Source organism: Nicotiana tomentosiformis, chromosome 3, assembly GCF_000390325.3.
Source record: "Nicotiana tomentosiformis chromosome 3, ASM39032v3, whole genome shotgun sequence".
Lineage (NCBI taxonomy): Eukaryota > Viridiplantae > Streptophyta > Magnoliopsida > Solanales > Solanaceae > Nicotiana > Nicotiana tomentosiformis.
In genome coordinates, this window is record NC_090814.1 from 89,505,847 (window position 1) to 89,525,207 (window position 19,361).

Genomic DNA, 19,361 nt, shown 5'->3' on the forward strand with positions numbered 1-19,361 from the left:
TCTTATTTTATACTAAATCATAACCCTCAACTTTTTGTTTTTCTTGATATGATGATACTTTTTTTCTTTTCTAATCTACGCCGTCACACACTGTATAATGAATAGTACATTTAGTACTTTAAATAATAATAAAAAATAAGTAACAAAATATAATTTTAATATATAAATAAAGTTGCTCATACAAATAATCTATATATTATTAAAATGAGTAAAAAAATACATTAAAAGGACTAAAAAAATGCATGCACATTATATTAAAAGGAGAGTAAGGAGAGTAGTGAAGTTGACGAAACGTCATATTAGCAATAAAGTAATACTGAATACTAGATCATGAAATAATGAAAAATAAGAAACAAAATAGTTAATTGATAACTATACGATTCGTTTTCTTCAGTTTCAATTATTTCTAAACACCGTAGCTTTTGCTTAAATTCTGTTTTTGTAGTGAAAAATTCATTAAATATGTATAAATATCGGTGACAAATGATCTATGGTTTCGGTGACAAATTTAGAACCCATAAACTTCAAATCATGGCTCCACCTCAAACTTGTTGGTCCTTTTGAAGATCCATAAAATTTTATCCTCACCTACTTGAACAGAGGTGCTAAGATTTCACCTATGTCATTATTTCTTTAATATTTTTTGCTATAATCAAACTGTGCTCTCTACTCATCATCAATTCTACTACGATTGTTAACTTTGGCAGCAGCTGGAGTTTGTAATAACAGGTGTGGTGGGAGAAAATTTTTGTGTAGAAACAGAATGTACTCACTATTAGCAAAAAGCTGCCTTTTTGTACAGATTGTTCTATACAACAGAAAATATAAACACAAAATTATTTTTGTTTAATACAAAGGGCTGGAACTAATTTCCTAAGGGATAAAGCCATAACGTAGTTCTTTACATTACTATAATCCTAATCAAAATTGATAATCAACATCATTCTAGTAGATTTCTTCTTTTGTTGGATCTGCAATTCATCAACTTCAATTCATTGGTTTCAGCTTCGTACTATTGCAAAAATCATCAATTAATGGATCACTTTCTCTTACAATTTCTATAAACAAAAGCGGGTTGAGTTCCTTTTTCCTTGTCTACTCACCAACAATAACATTATCATGAGATGAGAGAAACGGATGCTTTAATAGCATATCAGCAGTCCATCATAATCTCGACTCCTTAACAAGATACTTTTTCAGAAAATCTTTAGCCTCTTTTGACAATCTTTTGTTCTGCAAATCCAGTGATCCCATTTCAATTTTGCACAATAGATAAACAACATCGTCGCAATCCCAAACTGTCTTCCCTGTAACCATCTCAAAGACAGTGCACCCAAAAGCCTAAATATCGGCTTCAGGTCCGTACTCGTTATCGAGAACTGATTCTGGCGCTATGTACATAGGTGCTCCCTTGAGTCCACTCTTTCTTTTTTGACTCTTTACTTCAACCTTCTTCGCGAACCCAAAATCAGCAATCTTAGCAACTTTTTTCGTACCCACAAGAAGAATGTTAGCTGGTCTAATGTCAAGGTGATTGAAACCTTTTCCATGAATAACACTAAGACCTAATAGAATTGATTTCGCGTACTGTTTTACCTCAAAATCTTGCAACCCTTGCCTTAAATTTTGATCAATCCGATCAGCTAAACTTCCACCATATGCGTACTCGAGCAACATGTTGTATAATATCTTCCCACCCTCTTCAGTAACATCAGCTCCGAAACATCGAATAATATGATTGTATACGGGTAGAACCGAGGCTAAGGAGCACTCCGATTTCCCGATGTGGAAATTAAGTAAGAACGTAACTATAAGGAATCAAGGCCCGAACAAAGCACCTGCCCCCGGAGCTATCGAGACTATGCCCCCGGACCTAATTCGAATAACAAGACCTCAGAAAGCATTGCCAAACATCCGTACACGATTAACAAAGGACCGTGATATTCGTGCCCGACCAGATATCACGGTGTGAATATCGGCCCGTATCAGCAGTTGATCAGTGATTAGCAAAAAGGAAGATCATTACCTTTCTTAGAATTGTACTTAGGGTAAAACTCTCCTGCTATATAAAGTGGAGGTTTATTATTCAATACACATGTTGTAATACGCATACCAAGACAATATACACCTGTTTTCTCTGATTCTAAAAGTTATTCAAGGTTCTTATCTTTGTTCATAAGTTCTTCATAAGTGTTAGCTCTGAACCGAAGGCAGGCTATTTGTTACTCTTTTAACCGAGCTCGGATTCGGTATTATCACTGGTTTGGCTGTTAATTCTATATTTAATTTGCTTATCTAACGTCATTAATCACTTGTATTGAATTAGTTCACATATCCTTAAAATCGCATATAAATTCAATTGTTATCTATTTTAAAGGGTAAACAGTTTGGCGCTCACCGTAGGACTAAGGATGATAGTGGTAACTTGATACAAATTTCTATAACATACTCTATTTTATACTTGTTCTTTGAGATTTTAATTTCAGGTCAACCTAAAAATGTCAAACTCTCAGTTTGCTAACTTGAACGTTGATGCTGAATCTAGCCATCACGACAAAAATAACAATATAGTGCCCAACAACGAGGTGCCCCTTGTTGATCCTAACGGAGTCCCGGTTGCAGACCCAATTGACACCAATTTGCATGTGGCCATCGATGCCAACCTGTCGACCGACCTTGAGAACAGTGTTCGCGGAGGAGCCCGACCTACGACTCGAGGTACACCCGAAGATGAAGGCAACGGGATCCATCTGCGGGTGATTTTCAAAATGTTGCAGACCCAACAGACGTCGATAACACAACTGCAGAATAAAAGTCGCGCCCCCAGCAGAGTTGAGCCCTAACCATCACGGGAAAACGCCCCAAGGAGTGAGAAAGAAACAGAAAAGCCAGGTGAAGTTGAGCCCGGGACCAACCCTGAAATAGTAAAAATGCTTGAGGAACTGACAAAGCAGATGGAATCGGGGGATAATTAGAAAATTGAGTCCAATGACAAAAACTTGGAGACCTATAACGCCATAGTCGATCAAATCCCAGGAGCGCGCCCGATATTGAAAGGCCTGGATTCCAAGAAATGTTTCCAAAAGCCTTTCTCTCAGAGTGCGGCACCGAAGCCAATCCCGAAGAAGTTCTGCATGCCCAAAATTTCGAAGTATAATTGAACCACAAATCCAAATGAGCACGTGACCTCCTAGACGTGTGCCATCAAGGGAAACGACCTAGAAGATGATGAAATTGAGTCGGTTTTGCTAAAAACGTTCGGGGAAACCCTGTCCAAAGGAGCAATGATATGGTATCACAACTTACCCCAAAAGTCTATTGATTCGTTTGCTATTCTTGTAGACGCCTTTGTGAAAGCAAATGCCGGGGTCATCAAGGTCGAGACCAGAAAATCGGACCTTTTCAAGGTAAAACAGAGAGATAACGAAATGCTCAGGGAATTTGAAACAGAATTTGATACAAAGAGACTCCTTAGCTTCATAGCAGTTGAAACAGAATTTGATAGCGTACCCGGCGGTAACTTGGGCCGACATCCATAACAGGTACCAGTCAAAAATTAGAGTTGAGGATGATCAGCCCGGTGCCCCTGACTCCATTTATCCCATCAGAACTAATGATAGGCCTAAGAGAGTCGTGAATCATAAACCAAGACCGAACAAAGACCGGTATCAATCATATAGCAGGGATCGAAGGGGCAACCGATCTGGGCGCAACCCCATGAGAAACGAAAAGAGCAATGATCGAGGCCACAGTAGCGGGGACTCATGAGCAAAAACGGTTTCAACAGGCCACTCGGGGCAAGGGAGGCACCAAGGTTATCAGAATACAATGTCGATGCTGCTAGCATCGCATGTGCTATCGGGCGCATCAAAGACACCAAGTGGCCTCGACCATTGTAGTTCGACCCTACCCAGAGAGACCCTAACTTAATGTGTAAGTATCATGGTACTCATGGCCATAGAACCGAGGACTGCCGATAGTTAAGAGAAGAAGTGGCCCGGTTATTCAATAACGGATATCTCCGGAAATTTCTAAGTGATCGAGCCAAAACTCACTTCAGGAATAGGGACTCCAACAAACATATCGAACAAGAGGAACCTCAGCATGTAATGAACATGATCATTGGTGGAGTCGACGTCCCCCAAGGACCAATGCTATAATGCACCATGGTGACCATCACAAGGGAAAAATGAACTCGAGATTATATCCCGGAGGGAACCATTTCGTTCAATGATGAGGATGTTGAAGGCATCGTACAACCGCATAATGATGCACTAGTAATATCCGTACTTATAAATAAATCTCGAGTTAAGCGTGTATTGATTGATCCAGGTAGCTCGGCCAATATCATCGGATCGATGGTCGTAGAGCAGTTGGGTCTACAAGACCAAATAGTGCTGGCAGTCCGGGTTTTAAGTAGATTCAACATGGCATGTGAAACTACGAAAGGGGAGATAACCCTATCAGTGAACATCGCCGGGACCATCCAAGAAACAACATTCTATATGATCGAAGGGGATATGAGATATAATGATTTATTTTGAAGATCATGGATTCACAGCATGAGAGAAGTACCCTTAACACTACACCAGGCACTGAAGTTCCCCATACCGGGATGAATCAAGATGGTTTACGAAAAACAGTCGGCCGCAAAAGAAATGTTCGTGGTCGATGAGGTGATCCTAATATTTGCATTCTCGACATCAAAGAACACGGAGCCGTTTAGGAAGGAAGAAACCAAATAGCAATCACCGATATTGGCCCCGACAAAACCGGAGAAGCAAGAAGCATGCGAGGATGATGAATACAGAGTCCCTAGGTCGTTCATCAGCCCTGATAATTCTGATGCCACCAAATTAATGGTTGAGGAGCTGAGCAAGTCACATTAATCGAACACTTTCCCGATCGGAGTGTATACCTGGGCACGGGGTTAACTCCCGAGCTCAGGAAAAAACACATTAAATTCCTTATAGCTAATATAGGTTGTTTCGCTTGGTCCCATCTTGATATGACAGGAACCCTGCCAGAAATAACCACTCATAAGCTGATCTTGGATCCCAAGTTCAACCCAGTTAAATAGAAGAGGAGGCCTCAGTCCGAAGTCAAGCATGCATTCATCAAAGACGAGGTATCTAAACTCCTTAAAATAGTTTCCATTCGGGAAGTAAAGTACGAATTGGCTAGCTAACGTAGTGGTAGTGCCTAAAAAGGTAAATAAATTAAGAATGTGCGTAGATTACAAACACTTGAACAAGGCATTCCCTAATGACTTTTCTTTTGCCTAACATCGATCGCATGATCGATGCGACAACCGCGCACGAGATACTTATCTTTCTTGACGCCTATTCCGGGTACAACCAAATCCGGATGGACACGGACGATCAAGAAAAAACTTCCTTTATCACTAAATTCGGCACTTATTATTATAACGTAATTCCGTTTGGACTATAGAAAATTGGTGCCACTTATCAATGCCTAGTAAACCGTATGTTCAAAGAACAAATAGGACAATAAATGGATATTTATATTGGCGACATGTTAGTTAATTCCATGTGAGCAGAGGGACATTTGAAATATTTGTAGGAAACCTTTGACGTACTGAGGAGATTCAATATGAAGTTAAACCCGAAGGAATACGCATTCGGGGTCAGATCCAGAAAATTTCTTGGATTTATGGTGTCTAACCGAGGGATTGAGATAAATCCCGATAAAATCAAAGCTATAGAAGAAATCACCGTGGTGGACAGTGTCAAGGCTGTTAAGAGGCTAACCGGGCGCATAGCCTCCCTGGGCCGGTTCATATCAAGGTCTTCCGATAAGAGCCATCGATTCTTCTCATTATTGAAGAAGAATAACTTTTCTTAGACCCTGAAATTCCAACAAGCTTTGGAAGAACTCAAACGGTACCTTTTGATCCTACCCATGCTCCATACTCCGAAGGTGGATGAGCAATTGTACCTGTACTTGGTGGTATCCAAGGAGCGGTAAGTGGAGTCCTAGTCCGGGAAGAGAAAGGTACATAATTTCCTATTTACTATGTTAGTAGAACTCTGGGTGATGTCGAAACAAGGTATCCTCGCCTGGAAAAATTGGCGCTCGCTTTGTTAAGCGCATTCAGAAAGTCAAAGACTTATTTTCAATGCCACCCCATATGTGTCGTAACTTCTTACCCACTAAGGAATATAATGGTCACAGAAATTAGCGAGTATGATATCAAATATCGACCCCGAACCGCCATCAAATCACAAATTTTGGCAGACTTCATGGCCGACTGTATGTCGGCCTTAATACCCCAAGTCGAAAAGGAATTGTTGTTAACCTCGAGGACTTCCTCAGTAATCCGGACCTTCTTTACGGATGGTTCTTGGAATGCAAAGGGGTCCAGACTCGACATCATGTTGAAGCCACCTATGGGTAATGTAGTTAGGCAGTCTATTAGAATTGTGAAATTGACTAACAATAAGGCCGAGTATGAGGCCATGATTGCAGGTCTCGAATTAGATAAAAGCCTTGGGGCCGAGGTGGTCAAGGCCAAGTGCGACTCCCTCTTTGTGGTAAATCCAGTCAATGGGATGTTCGAAGTAGAGGAGGAACAAATGCGAAGGTATTTAGAAAAATTGCAGGTAGCATTGTATCAATTCAAGGATTGGACCCTACAACACGTACCCCGAGATCAAAATAGCAAAGCCGATACTCTGGCTAACTTGGGGTCATCAGTTGATGACGATGAATTCAGCTCAGGAACGGTCGTACAACTCATGAAATCGGTAGTGAAAGAAGGCAATGCCTAAATAAACTCAACTAGTTTAACTTGGGATCGGAGAAACAAATACATAGACTATTTGAAGATTGGGAAGTTTCCCTCGGATCCTAAACAATCGAGAGCTCTACGCACAAAGGCGGCCAACTTTAGCCTGTCCGAAGAGACTCTGTTTAGAAGAATATTCGACAACCCGTTCACCATATGCTTGGGGTCGGGAGATACCGAATATGTCTTCAGAGAAGTTCACGAAGGCACTGCGGAAACAATTCGGGGGTAGAATCTTTGGTTTAGAAGATAATCCGGGTCAGCTATTACTGGATCAACATGGAGAAAGATGCAAAGGACTTTGTACGAAGATGTGATGACTGTCAGTGACATGCACCGATTATCCATCAACCTGGAGAGATACTCCATTTGGTTTTGTCCCCGTGGTCGTTTATGAAATAGGGAATGGACATCATCGTTCCCTTGCCGTGGGCACCTGGTAAGTGTCAATTCATATTGTTTATAACCGAATATTTCTCTAAATGGGTCGAAGCTCAAGCGTTCGAGAAGGTCCGGGAAAAAGAAGTCATTGACTTCATTTGGGACCACATAATATTTTGGTTCGGGATACCAGCCGAGATCATGTGTGATAATGGGAAGAAATGCATCGGTAACAAGGTAAACAAGTTCTTTAAAGACCACAAGATTGAAAAGATAATCTTTACACCCTATCACCCTAGTGGTAACAGACAAGGGGAATATACAAACAAGACCATACTCCAAAACTTGAAAAAGAGGGTGACTGATGCGAAAGGGAAACGTGGAAGGAAATTCTGCCCGAAGTCCTATGGGCATAATGTACAACTTCAAAATCTAAGTACCGGGGCCACCCTGTTTTTGATGGTCTATGGTGCTGAAGCATTAATATCTGTCGAAGTGGGAGAACCGAGCCTCAGGTTCAAATATGCGACCGAAGAATCAAACAGTGAGGCCATGTGTACGAGCCTAGAACTATTGGATGAAAGACAAGAGGCCGCCCTAGTCCGGTTGGCCGCCGAAAAATAGAAGATAGAAATATATTACAACCGAAGATCCATCCTCCGACACTTCAAGATCGGTGACTTGGTGTTATGAAAATGTAACGATCCGACTTGTCGTTTTGAACATTTACGCTCCTTTCAACTATTTTAAGTATTGAATAGCTTCATATGATATATTATGACGGGTGTGAATTATCGTTTTGATGTTTCAAGTGTTTCGCGATTAGTGCAAAAGAATATATTTCATGTTGGAAGCTTAAATGAAAAGGGTTGACCGGAGTTTAACTTTTGTGCAAACGACTCCGGAATTGAGTTTTGATGATTTCAATAACTCCGTATGGTGATTTTGGACTTAGGAGTGTGTCCGAAAAAGTATCTGGAAGTTCGTAGTTGAATTTGGCTTGAAATGGCGAAAATAGGAAGTTTAACTTTGGAAGTTTGACCCGAGAGTTGACGTTTTGACATCGGGGTCGGAATCCAGTTCTAAAAATTTTCATAGGTCCTTTATGTCATTTATGACTTGTGTGCAAAAGTTGAGGTCAACCGGACTTGATTTGATTGGTTTCGACATCCAATGTAGAAGTTGGAATTTCTTAGTTTCATTAAACTTGAATTGGGGTATGATTCATGGTTTTAGCGTTATTTGATGTGATTTGATTCAACTAAGTTTGTATGATATTTTAGGACTTGCTGGTATATTGGTTAAGGCCTCGGGGGCCTCGGGTGAGTTTCGGATGGTCAACGGATAAATATTTGGATTTGGAATTTTTCTAATATTTGTACCTGGTTTCCTTATACGCGATCGCATGAACTTGTCCGCGATCGCGTAGGCTTGTTTGGGGCGGTGATGATTTTGTTCTATGCGGTCGCGAATGCTGGAACACGATCATGTATGTTTGTCTAGGCTGTGCTTCTCGAATGCGTGTCTAGGGCGCGTTCACGTAGAGGAAGTAAGGCAATTGGGGCCACGCGCTTAATGCTTTGCGATTGCGTGAATGAGTCCGCGATTGCGTAGGTCTGCGGAACTGTGCTTCGCGATAGCGTGGAATTATCTGCGATCGCATAAGGTTTATTTGGGCAGTGGGAGATTTGTCTTTCGCAATCCCGTGAATGAGTCCGCGATCGCGGAGAGCAAATGTCTGGGAAGTGAGTTTAAGTTCTGAAAATGGGAATTCGTCCCATTTTTCATTTTTACCGATTTGGATCTCGGAGAGAGGCGATTCTTGAGAGGGTTTCAAGGAAAACAACGAGGTAAGTGTTCTTAACTCAATTTTGATGAAATTACCCAAATCTATGATTGTTTTTAACGTTTAATTGGTGATTTAAGTTGGAAACTTTTGAAAACCCTATTGGTTAAATTTGAAGATTGAGGGTCGAGTTGATGTCAGAATTTAGTAAAATTGGACTCGTGGTTGAATGGGCATTCATATTTTGTAACTTTTATTGGGTTCCAAGACATGGGCCCCACTGGCTATTTTTGAGTTATATTTCGGATTTTGTTGGAAAATTAGTATTTTCATATGGAATTAATTCCTATAATTTATATTGACTTAATCGAATTATTTGTGACTAGATTCGAGGCGTTCGGATGCCGAAGCGTGAGGAAATGGCTTATTGGAATACAAAATTACACGGTTTGAGGTAAGTAACACTTCTAAACTTGGAGCGGAGGGTATGAACCCTGATTATACGTCTTATGTAAGTTATTTGGTGGTGACGCACATGCTAGGTGATGGGCGTGTGGCAGTGCACCGTAGAAATTATGACTCAGTCGATTCTGTAGGGCTGTGCAATCAAGTAACTTGTTATCTTCCATGCACTTTTCCATGTATTAGAGAAACTGAGATGTGACTCATGCTAAAAATCATGCTGAGTCTATATGCCGATATTATTGAGACCCACAGAGGTCGTGTTGCTGTTGAATTATTTGTCTAAATTATAATTTCATACTCAGTCATGTTCATTCATTTCATATCATCTCTCAGTCTCTGTTGCTATTTGTTGATTCATCATATCATCATTTTGGGCTAGTTTCATGACATTGGGAACCCGAGAGACTGGAAAGATTGACGAGTGAGCGAGGCCGAAGGCCTGATTATGAGGATTTATATGGGATAGGGCTGCACACCATATCGGGCCATATTTGCTTTATATATGTTATTGTTATATGGATCGGGGATGCACTCCACAACAAGCCTTATAGGCTTTATTATTATGGGATAGGACTGCACGTCGTAGTAGTCCACATCGGCTTTATATAGCGCTTGGGATGAAGGAGCCCCTCCGGAGTATGCACCCCCCACAGTGAGCGCAGATGATTTTATATTTGGGATGGACTTCCCAGGGCATGGAGTTGCCTTAATTTATTATATTTGAGATGGACTTCTCAGGGCATGGAGTTGCCTTATTTACTTATAATTTACCTAGGCATGGATCTTGCCAGAATCATTTATTATATTTGGGATAGAGTTCCATCGGCTGGATTGGCCCTGTACAGTACTGAGTGACTGAATGATAGTTATTATGTATATATATGGGATGGATCTTCCCTGTGCTAGATTGACCATATACAATACTGAGTGATTGGGTATTCTGAGAGTGTGAGTACATGAGTTCATCATTGTGCTGCATTGCATTAGACATGCATACTTGATATGTATGCATATAGAATTATTTTTCCTCATGCCATCTGATAAGGAAATTTCTTATCTGTCGTTAAAGTTTTGAGAAAAATCATAGATTTCAGACTTACTCATATTTTCAGTCACTTTCGGCAAAAGATTTGAGTTTTACTATCATATTGAAAAGAAAATATTTATTATCCGAAAATTTATATGAGCTGAGCACTTTATTATTGAGTTATTACTTGTGTTGCTTTAAATTGTATTGTTATGAGATGTTATTGGTTATTGGCGTGGACTCTAACCTTGGTACAAGCTCGTCACTATTTTCAACCTAAGGCTAGGTTTGTTAATTATTAAGTATATGAGGTCGGTTGTACCCATACTACACTTCTACACCTTGTATGCAAATTTCTGATGTTGATGTTGCTGCGTACGGTTGGAGCTGGATCAGAAGATGTACTTACGTTCCAGTCATTGCTACTTCTCATTCATGGTAGCTTTAGAATTTTTAATCTGTTCATGTATATTTCAGACAGATGACGTATTTTTATTTCATACCAGTTTTGTAAATTCTAATCTTAGAAGCTCATGATTTGTACTACCATTCCTTGGGAAATGTATTAGAGTCAGTTAAATATTAATTGAATCGAATTGTGTTATTTGTCTTACCTAGCAGGTTAGGTTAGGTGCCATCACAGCTAGTTAGATTTTGGGTCGTGACAGAAAAGTAGCACTGCATACTCGAAACCTGAACGAGGGAAAGTTGGGACCGAATTGGGAAGGACCATATCAAGTCATCGGAATTACCGGCAAGGGCTCGTACAAACTCGAAGCAGGAAATGGTGTACCGCTACCGAACAACTGGAACGTGACACACTTAAAGAGATACTACTGCTAAGGTACGATTTCATTTACTTTTTTTAATATTATGAATCGGGCTAACACTTGCAGGCAACCGCCAACGGAGAATGTGACTATTACAACTTAAAGCGTGCATTGCACTCTTTTTTACTTGAACCGGTATTGTCCCAAATGGGTTTTCTGGCAAAGTTTTTAACGAGGCAACAATAAATCATGCTAACTTAAATTCGAAGATCGATTTTAAATCGGAGCCAATGGTCGCATCAACAGTATCCGAGCCCTCTCAAGATCGACCTCGAATATTGGGGGCCATCACCCTCTGGTTAAGGTTTTTTAGCAAGGAAAAAATGAAACTTTGTATTTGAACAACTTAGGCTTGGTGGTTAGGATTTATTCTAAGGGCCTAACGGTCAAATGAGCCGTACCCGCGTAGGCCACCTTAGCCATAATACAACCTTTTACACGCTTTCGATCATGTACTTTACACACATAAATGAAAGAAATTTTCCATTTTGAAATTACGTATTTTTGCCTCTTCGAACATTGAGCCCAAGGGCTATCACTATTCGGGAACTATCGAGCCCAAGGGCTAGCCCTATTCGGGGACTATTGAGCCCAAGGGCTAGCCCTACTCGGGGACTGTCGTCTGAAATAAATTTGGGCAACTCGGGCTACCAAATCCCAGAGGCACAAAACCTATTGGGTAGTTCCTAAACATAAAAGGCTACGACCACCCTAAAAAATGACTTGGAGACGTCCAAAGCTCGTAATCAAAGCATAAGGCCTTCGTAATACTTCAAAACATGCTAAAAGGTTACTCTTGGCAAAAACATCGTCTAAAGTCACTTAAGCATCATGGGAAAACTTCCGATCACACCGAGTTTTCAAAGCCTCGAGCAAATAAAGTTGCATCAAAGTCAGGGGCTGTTCAGACCTCCAAAAAGCAAACGACTTATTATTACATTTAATTCTATGCAAAGGCAGAAGAAATATTTGCAAGAACAGAAAAGATGCTAAAAAGGTGAAGACTCAAAATTACCAAAAAGGGAAATTTTATATATTCGAGAATGTCTTTACAAAAGCCAAACAAAAACAGCCTCAAAATAAACAAAAAATATACACAAAAAAGAAATTAAAAATATTCTAAGGCATTCATGCCTGATCTTCGTCGGGGCCCGATTCAGCGCGAGAACCCTCGGTGCCTTCGGATTCCTCGGAACCCTCGGAGTCCTCTGTACCCTCAGGTTTATAAACTTTCTTTGTCTCGACCTCACGTTTCCTTTCCTCCTTGATCTCGGCAGACAAGTCGAAGCCTCGGGCTTGGATCTCTTCTAGGGTCTCCCTTCGAGACTGCCATCTCATATATTCAACATTAGTCTTCAGGCGGGCCTCAGCTTCTTCAACGTCGGTCTTGTACTGGGCTACCATATCTTCGGCATCGTCGAAGGTTGTGTCCGACCTGGAGCTTGTTGTTTCATATTCTTTAAAGATAGCATCCCGTTCTGCTAGGGTCGAGCTCAAATGTGCTTGGAGTTCGTCAATCAGCTAGGATCTCTTGTCGGCTTACTCCTTCACCACTCGAAGTCGAAGACTCCTTCTGAGCCCTATCTAGATCGGCTTGTAGGTCCTTGATGTCCCCGTCCTATTGCTCGCTGAGGAGCTTGTACATATACCTTTTTTGAGCCTTCTCCTTGAGCTCGAGCTGATTGACCTCGACCCGGTACCAGAGAGATCTCTCATGATGAAGTATGAGGCTTGCACAATAATGAATTATGTGAGAGACATCAAAACCTAAGTAAAATCCAAAAAGACGTAATGATGCCTTACCCGGATCAATGCATGTTGTGCCTCATTGAAAAGGCATGGCACATTCACCTCGTTCATTTTTGCCTGGTCGTCCTCAGTCACCAAGCATCGGAGGTAGCTGGCTATGCCCACGAGGGCAGATAGAAACCGACCATCCTCCGGGATAATAAGAATGATTGATCTCTTGCGACCGGGGTCCACACTCGGAGCGGGAAATTAGTTAATCTATTTTGGGCTCAAACTCGGCCCGCCAACTTCCGAAGATGTATCCTTCTTCGGGACTTCTAGGTCACCCAGCCTGGAAACTTCTTCAAAAGGGGACGAGTCCACACCATCAAGCAAAAGAGTGAAGGGGATCTTCTGTGCAATGGATCCTTTCATTGGACTTCTCCTTTCCTGCTTGGGCCTCTTCAAGCATGGACTCGGTGTAGGAGAAATCCCCCAAATTTCTATAACACCGAGCGCTTTGTTTAGAGTGGAGCCGGCGTCCCGGGGGGTCTCGGCCCCTATCTCCATACCCGTTTCCTGTGTCTGAGGGAGGTCGGCCTTACGAATCTCCCCCTCAGTTGACGCCTGCTCCTCGAGAGGGGTTGTTCCATGAGCAATAAAAATGTCGACTTCTTCGGACTCATCATTGAGCCGAAGAAGCGTATCAGAGTCTAGTGCCTGAGATGTAACGACTCGACTGGTCATTTTACTTTATAGATCCCCATTCCCCTAATTAACACTCCCCGTATGTGCTTCTACAGTTTTATGACTTGCGGAGATGGTTAGTTCGGGTTTGGAAGGGTTCAGATTGAAATTGGAACACTTAGTGGGCGTTTGGACATAAGAATTGTAAAATTACAAAAACAAAAAAAGTGAAAAATAATTTCAAGTGAAAATGATATTTGAAAATTAGATTTTTGTTTGGACAAGAATATAATTTTGGGTTGTTTTTGAAGTTAAGTGAGAGATCTGAGTGAATTTTGAAAAATAGATTTTCTGGAGTTTTTTAAATTTTTGAAAAATTTCAAAATTCATTTTCAAGTGAAAATTGGAAATTATACGGCCAAACACTGATTAGTGAAAATATTTCGAAAAAAATGAAAAAAATGCTTATGTCCAAACGGGAGCTTAGTTCCTTAACAGTAGCCTATGATGGTTAAGTTTGACTTGAGTTAACATTTTGAGTAAACAATCTTGGAACCGGGATTTGATTGTCCCAATAGGTTCGTATGGTAGTGTGTTCGTATTGGGTTTCGGATGACCCATGAGCATTTTGGCGCTTAATATTTAAAGTTGGCACATTGAAGGTTTTTCAAGTTCTTTAAGTTTTCTTTGGAGTAGACTATGGTGTTATCGAGATCCGTTTGGGATTCCGATCCTTGGAGTAGTTTCGTATAGTGATTTAAGACTTGTATGTAAAATTTGGCATCATTCCGAGTTGATTTGATAAGAATCGGACGCGCGGAAGTCTTTTTACAAGTTTTTGAGCTTCATGATTTGATTCATGCGTTTTGGCATCCGATTCATGATTCTAGATGTTATTTCGGTGTTTTGATCGCGCAAGCAAGTTCATATGATATTTTTAGACATGTGTGTCATCTGGTGTGGAGCCCCAAGGGCTCGGGAGAGTTTCAGACACGTTCGGAGAGGTGGAAAGACTTCAATTTTTCTTATCTTTTTGCTGGTGCCTCAAGTATTGCAAATGCGAGGTTTTGTTTGCATTTGCGAGTTGGCCTTCGCAATTGTGATGAAGCCCAGGCGAGGCAAAACTCGCATTTGTGAGCTTTTCCATCGCTTTTGCGATCAGCACCACTTCGCATTTGCGAAGCTTTTGGTCGCAAGTGCGACCGGGACAGAAATGATCAGACTTCACAATTATGATTCTTTTGTCGCATTTGTGACCATCGCTTTTGCTAACTAGATATCGCAAATGCGACATCTGCGACTGGTGCAAGGGCTTTTATTACTGGTGTGACTGGTGAGTTTCTGATGCGTTTGGAGGGGTGGAAGGACTTCAGTTTTTCTGCTTTTTTTTTATGGTGCCTCAGGTATCGCAAATGCGAGATTTTGTTCACATTTGCGAGGTGGGCTTTGCAATTGTGATGAATCCTTGGCAATGCAGGACTCGCATTTGCGAGCCTTTCCTTCGCTTTTGCAATCAGCACCACTTCGCATTTGCGAAGCTTTTTGGCGCAAATGCGACATGGACTGAAATGATCATACTTCGTAATTGCGATGCTTTTGTCGCATTTGCGAACTAGATGTTGCAAATGCGACATCTACAACTGGTGCATGGGCTTTGAAAACGGGACTTAGACCTTTTTCCTCACATTTTCATTTAGTCTTGGGAGATTTTGAGAGCACTTTAGAGGGGGATTCTCATAAACATTCTAAGGTAAGTGACTCCCACCCATTTTCATGTTAATTATGCAGATTTTAGGTAGATTATACGTGGGAAAATTGTGAAAACTTGGGGAATTTGTGAAAAGCGTAGGGTTTTGGTAAAAATGAGATTAGCCACAAAATTGGTTATGGAATTAAGTAAAAATTATATATTTGAGTTCGTGAGGCTATGGGTGATATTTATCTTCGAAACTTTCCGGAATCTGGGCACGTGGGATCGGAGGCGAATTTTAAGAATCATCCAATTTGGGTTGGGTAATTACTCTAATAGCTAAATTATTGACTTTTGAGTATATATTGATTAAATTATATAATATTTGACTAGTTTCGGATCTTTCGGCATCGACTTGGGGATTTTAGAGTGGATTAGTGGACTGAAAGTGGGCTTGGGAACGAGGTAAGTCGCTTGCCTAACCTTGAAAGAGGGAACTCATCCCCTTAGGTGTTTCTTGTTGTGTATTACTTGTGTGGGTAGCTGCGTACGCAAGAGGTGACGAGAGTACGTTGTGTTTATATTGTGTATTGATTGTCTTGAATACAGCTGAGACAAGGGATTTGAAAGTTGCAATTATCGACTTAGCCTTCTTATTTTGAAAATTTGAGTAATACTTAATAACTATGAAATGTCTATATCTTCTCGTCTCGCAAGTACTTCCACGAGCGAGGTAAACTTCTCTACTCTAATGGGATCGGGCCGTTCGCCTCGGTAGTATGGTAACACCACTCTTATGGGATCGGGTTGTTCGCCTAGGTAGTATGGTAACATCACTCTTATGGGATCAGGTTGTTCGCCTCGGCAGTATGATGGCAACTCTATTCTTATGTTATCGTTCCATTCGCCTCGGCAGTACTGAGTACCACTATTCTTATGGGATCAGCCCATTCGCCTCGGCAACTTCGTGTTTAATAATCACAATGGGTTCCAATTGGGATATACTTGAGTTAGGGTCTTCACGGCCAATTATGAGATGTTGGTGATGTGTTACGGCCTCATGTTGTATTTATTGTAGTTTCTTATATTTGTCTCATTGATACCTGTTATATGTTCACCATGTCTACTTTATGCAGTTTCATTATTATTATTGACCTCTAGTAAGTGTCAAGTCGACCCCTCGTCACTGCTTCTTCGAGGTTAGACTAAATACTTTCTGGGTACGCATTGTTCTCCGTACTCACGCTACACTTCTGCATTGATGTGCATGTACTGAGACAGGTTCCACCAGTGGTCACGCGGGCACGTAGCCGATCATCTACAAAGACTCCGGAGTCTCCTTCCACCTTATTTACTATTCTTGTCTATTACTTTTGGACAATAGTTTTTAGTAGTTTGGTATAATCTCTAGATTGCTCATGTACCTGTGACGCCGGAATTTAGGGATTGGTAGCACCTATGTATTGTTGTACTTGTCATTCTATCACTGCAAAGTATATACTTATTATGTTGATATTTTGGTTTAAAAGGACTTATCACAGTTGTATGAACTTTAGTGTAATAAAAAAAATGTTAAAAAGGGATAAATAAATAGTAGTTTCACATGTGAGCTTACCTAACGGTAGTGTTAGGTGCAGTTTCTACCTAGTACAAAATTGGGTCATGATAGCTTGGTATCAGAGCTTTAGGTTCACATAGGTCTCACGAGTCATGAGAAAACCTAGTAGAGTCTTGCGGATTGGTGCGGAGACGTCCGTGCTTATCTTTGAGAGTCTATATAAGGTGTTAGGAAATTTCTCTTTCTTCATCTCCTATCATGCAGCTAATATTATACTAAGTGTATTTCTATTGATCTCTCGCATAGGGTAAGAACACACGCGGCGGATATACCACGCAGTCGAGGGGCTGCTCCCCCCGTTGCTAGAGGCCACGGGAGGACAAGGGCGCCCTAGGCTGAGGGAAGGCCCCAGCTCCGTCAGAGGACAAGGGCGCCCTAGGGTTGCTCCTGTTGTGCCACCAATGGATCCAGTGAAGGATCCTGTTATTGTGGAGCAGGATGAGGCGCCTGCAGCTGTGCCAGCCCCAGCAGATTTCATGACTGTCCTGGGATTCCAGGAGGTCATGGGCTTTATGATGCGGTTCATGGACACTATGACGCATGCTGGTTTATTTCTAGCGGACCCTGCCACATCTTAGGCGGGAGGGGGAGCACAGACCCCTACCGCTCAGGCTCCAAGGCATGCTGCTGCTATTAATCAGACCCCAGGTACCCTACCTGCGGGTGGAGCCTAGCTTGTTGCAACAGCTACGCTAGAGGCTATACCAGTCGCAACCGATGATCAGCAGAAGTGACTAGACAAATGGACTAGGCATCGCCCCCTTCTTTTGGGAAGGATAGGCTCCGAAACATAGGGATATTGGACTCCAACGGGATGGACTACACCACTTTCAGTTTGAGGGCAAGGCCCATAGATGGTGGCAGGATTATCTTCTTAGCAAGCCTGCAGGTTCACCTCCCTTGACTTGGGATCAGTTTACACATCTGTTCTTGGAGAAGTATATACCACCTTCTAAGAGAGAGGAGCTTTAGGGTCAGTTTGTGCAACTCCGTCAGGGTCATATGTCTGTCTTTGACTATGACGTGAGATTCACTGACGTGTCTCTCCATTCAGCTATTATACTCCCCACAGATACAGAGAGGGTGCGGAGGTTCATTGTAGGTCTGTACCCTAAATTTCAGGTACCTATGGCCCATAAGACAGAGATGGGGACTTCTTTTCTTTAGGTTGTGGATATAGCTTGGAGGATCGAGCGTATTCGAAATCGCAGTGGAGAGTTTGTACCGAGGGAAAAGTGGCCTCGGCAGTTTGAAGGATTCTGTGGTGCCCTACCAGGGGGCAGGGGTCAGTTCATGAGGGGCCAGCCCAGCACGCCCATGCAGTCAGCACCACCGCCTGCTCGGGGTGCTCTAGCATGACCTATTTCAGTGCCATTCCAGAGAGTACTAATCGCCCGCTGGCTATTCAAAGTTCTTCTAAAGGGTATTCAGGCCATCAGGGTCAAACTTCAGGTCAGAAGTCCACCGTTCCGAGGGGTTGTTTCAAATGCAGGGATTTTGGCCATGTGAAGAGGTTTTGTCCCAAACTTCGAGGCAAGGCTGAGCAACAGGACTATCGGCCTATGATTACCGTACCATTTTCCACACCAGCCGTCCGGCCACCTAGAGGCAGAAGACAGGTAGGTAGGGGTCATCCAAGAGGTGAATGCCAGTCATATGGTGCTCTAGCTAGGTTTTATGCCTTTACATCCAGACCAGATGTAGTAGCCTCAGATGTCATGATCACACGTATTATTTCTGTCTGTGGTAGGGATGTTACAGTACTATTTGATCCAGGGTCTACATATTCATATGTTTTCTATCTATTTTCTCATTTTTTGGGTATTCCTCACGAGTCCTTGGGTATTTCTTTATATGTATCCACGCCAGTGGGCGATTCTGTTGTTGTGGATTGGATTTACCGGTCCTTTATCGTGACTTTCTGCGGTTATGAGACTAGAGCAGATCTGCTGTTGCTTGATATGACCGACTTTGAGGTCATCCTGGGCATGAACTTGTTATCTCCAAATCATGCCGTCCTTGATTGCCATGCCAAGACTGTTACCTTGGCGATACCAAAGTTTCCCAGATTGAAGTAGAAGGGTTCATCTATCAATGCATCTAGTCGAGTTATCTCTTTCTTGAAGTCTCGACACATGGTTGAGAAGGGTTGTTTGGCTTATCTAGCTTATATTTAGGATGCTATTATAGAGACTCCGAAGATTTATTTAGTGCCCGTGATGGGCGTTCTCCGATGTGTTTCCTTTAGATCTACCAGGCATGCCACCAGATCGTGATATCGATTTTTGAATTGATTTGGCTCCAGGTACCCAGCCTATCTCTATTCCATCGTACCTCATAT

At 41.8% G+C, this 19,361-nt stretch overlaps 1 pseudogene; it reads right to left on the reverse strand.

Annotated features, from left to right (window-relative positions):
• Positions 1 to 940: 940 nt before the first annotated feature.
• The window catches only part of LOC104097207 (mitogen-activated protein kinase kinase kinase 20-like), a 56,939-nt pseudogene continuing 38,518 nt past the window's right edge, over positions 941 to 19,361 (reverse strand).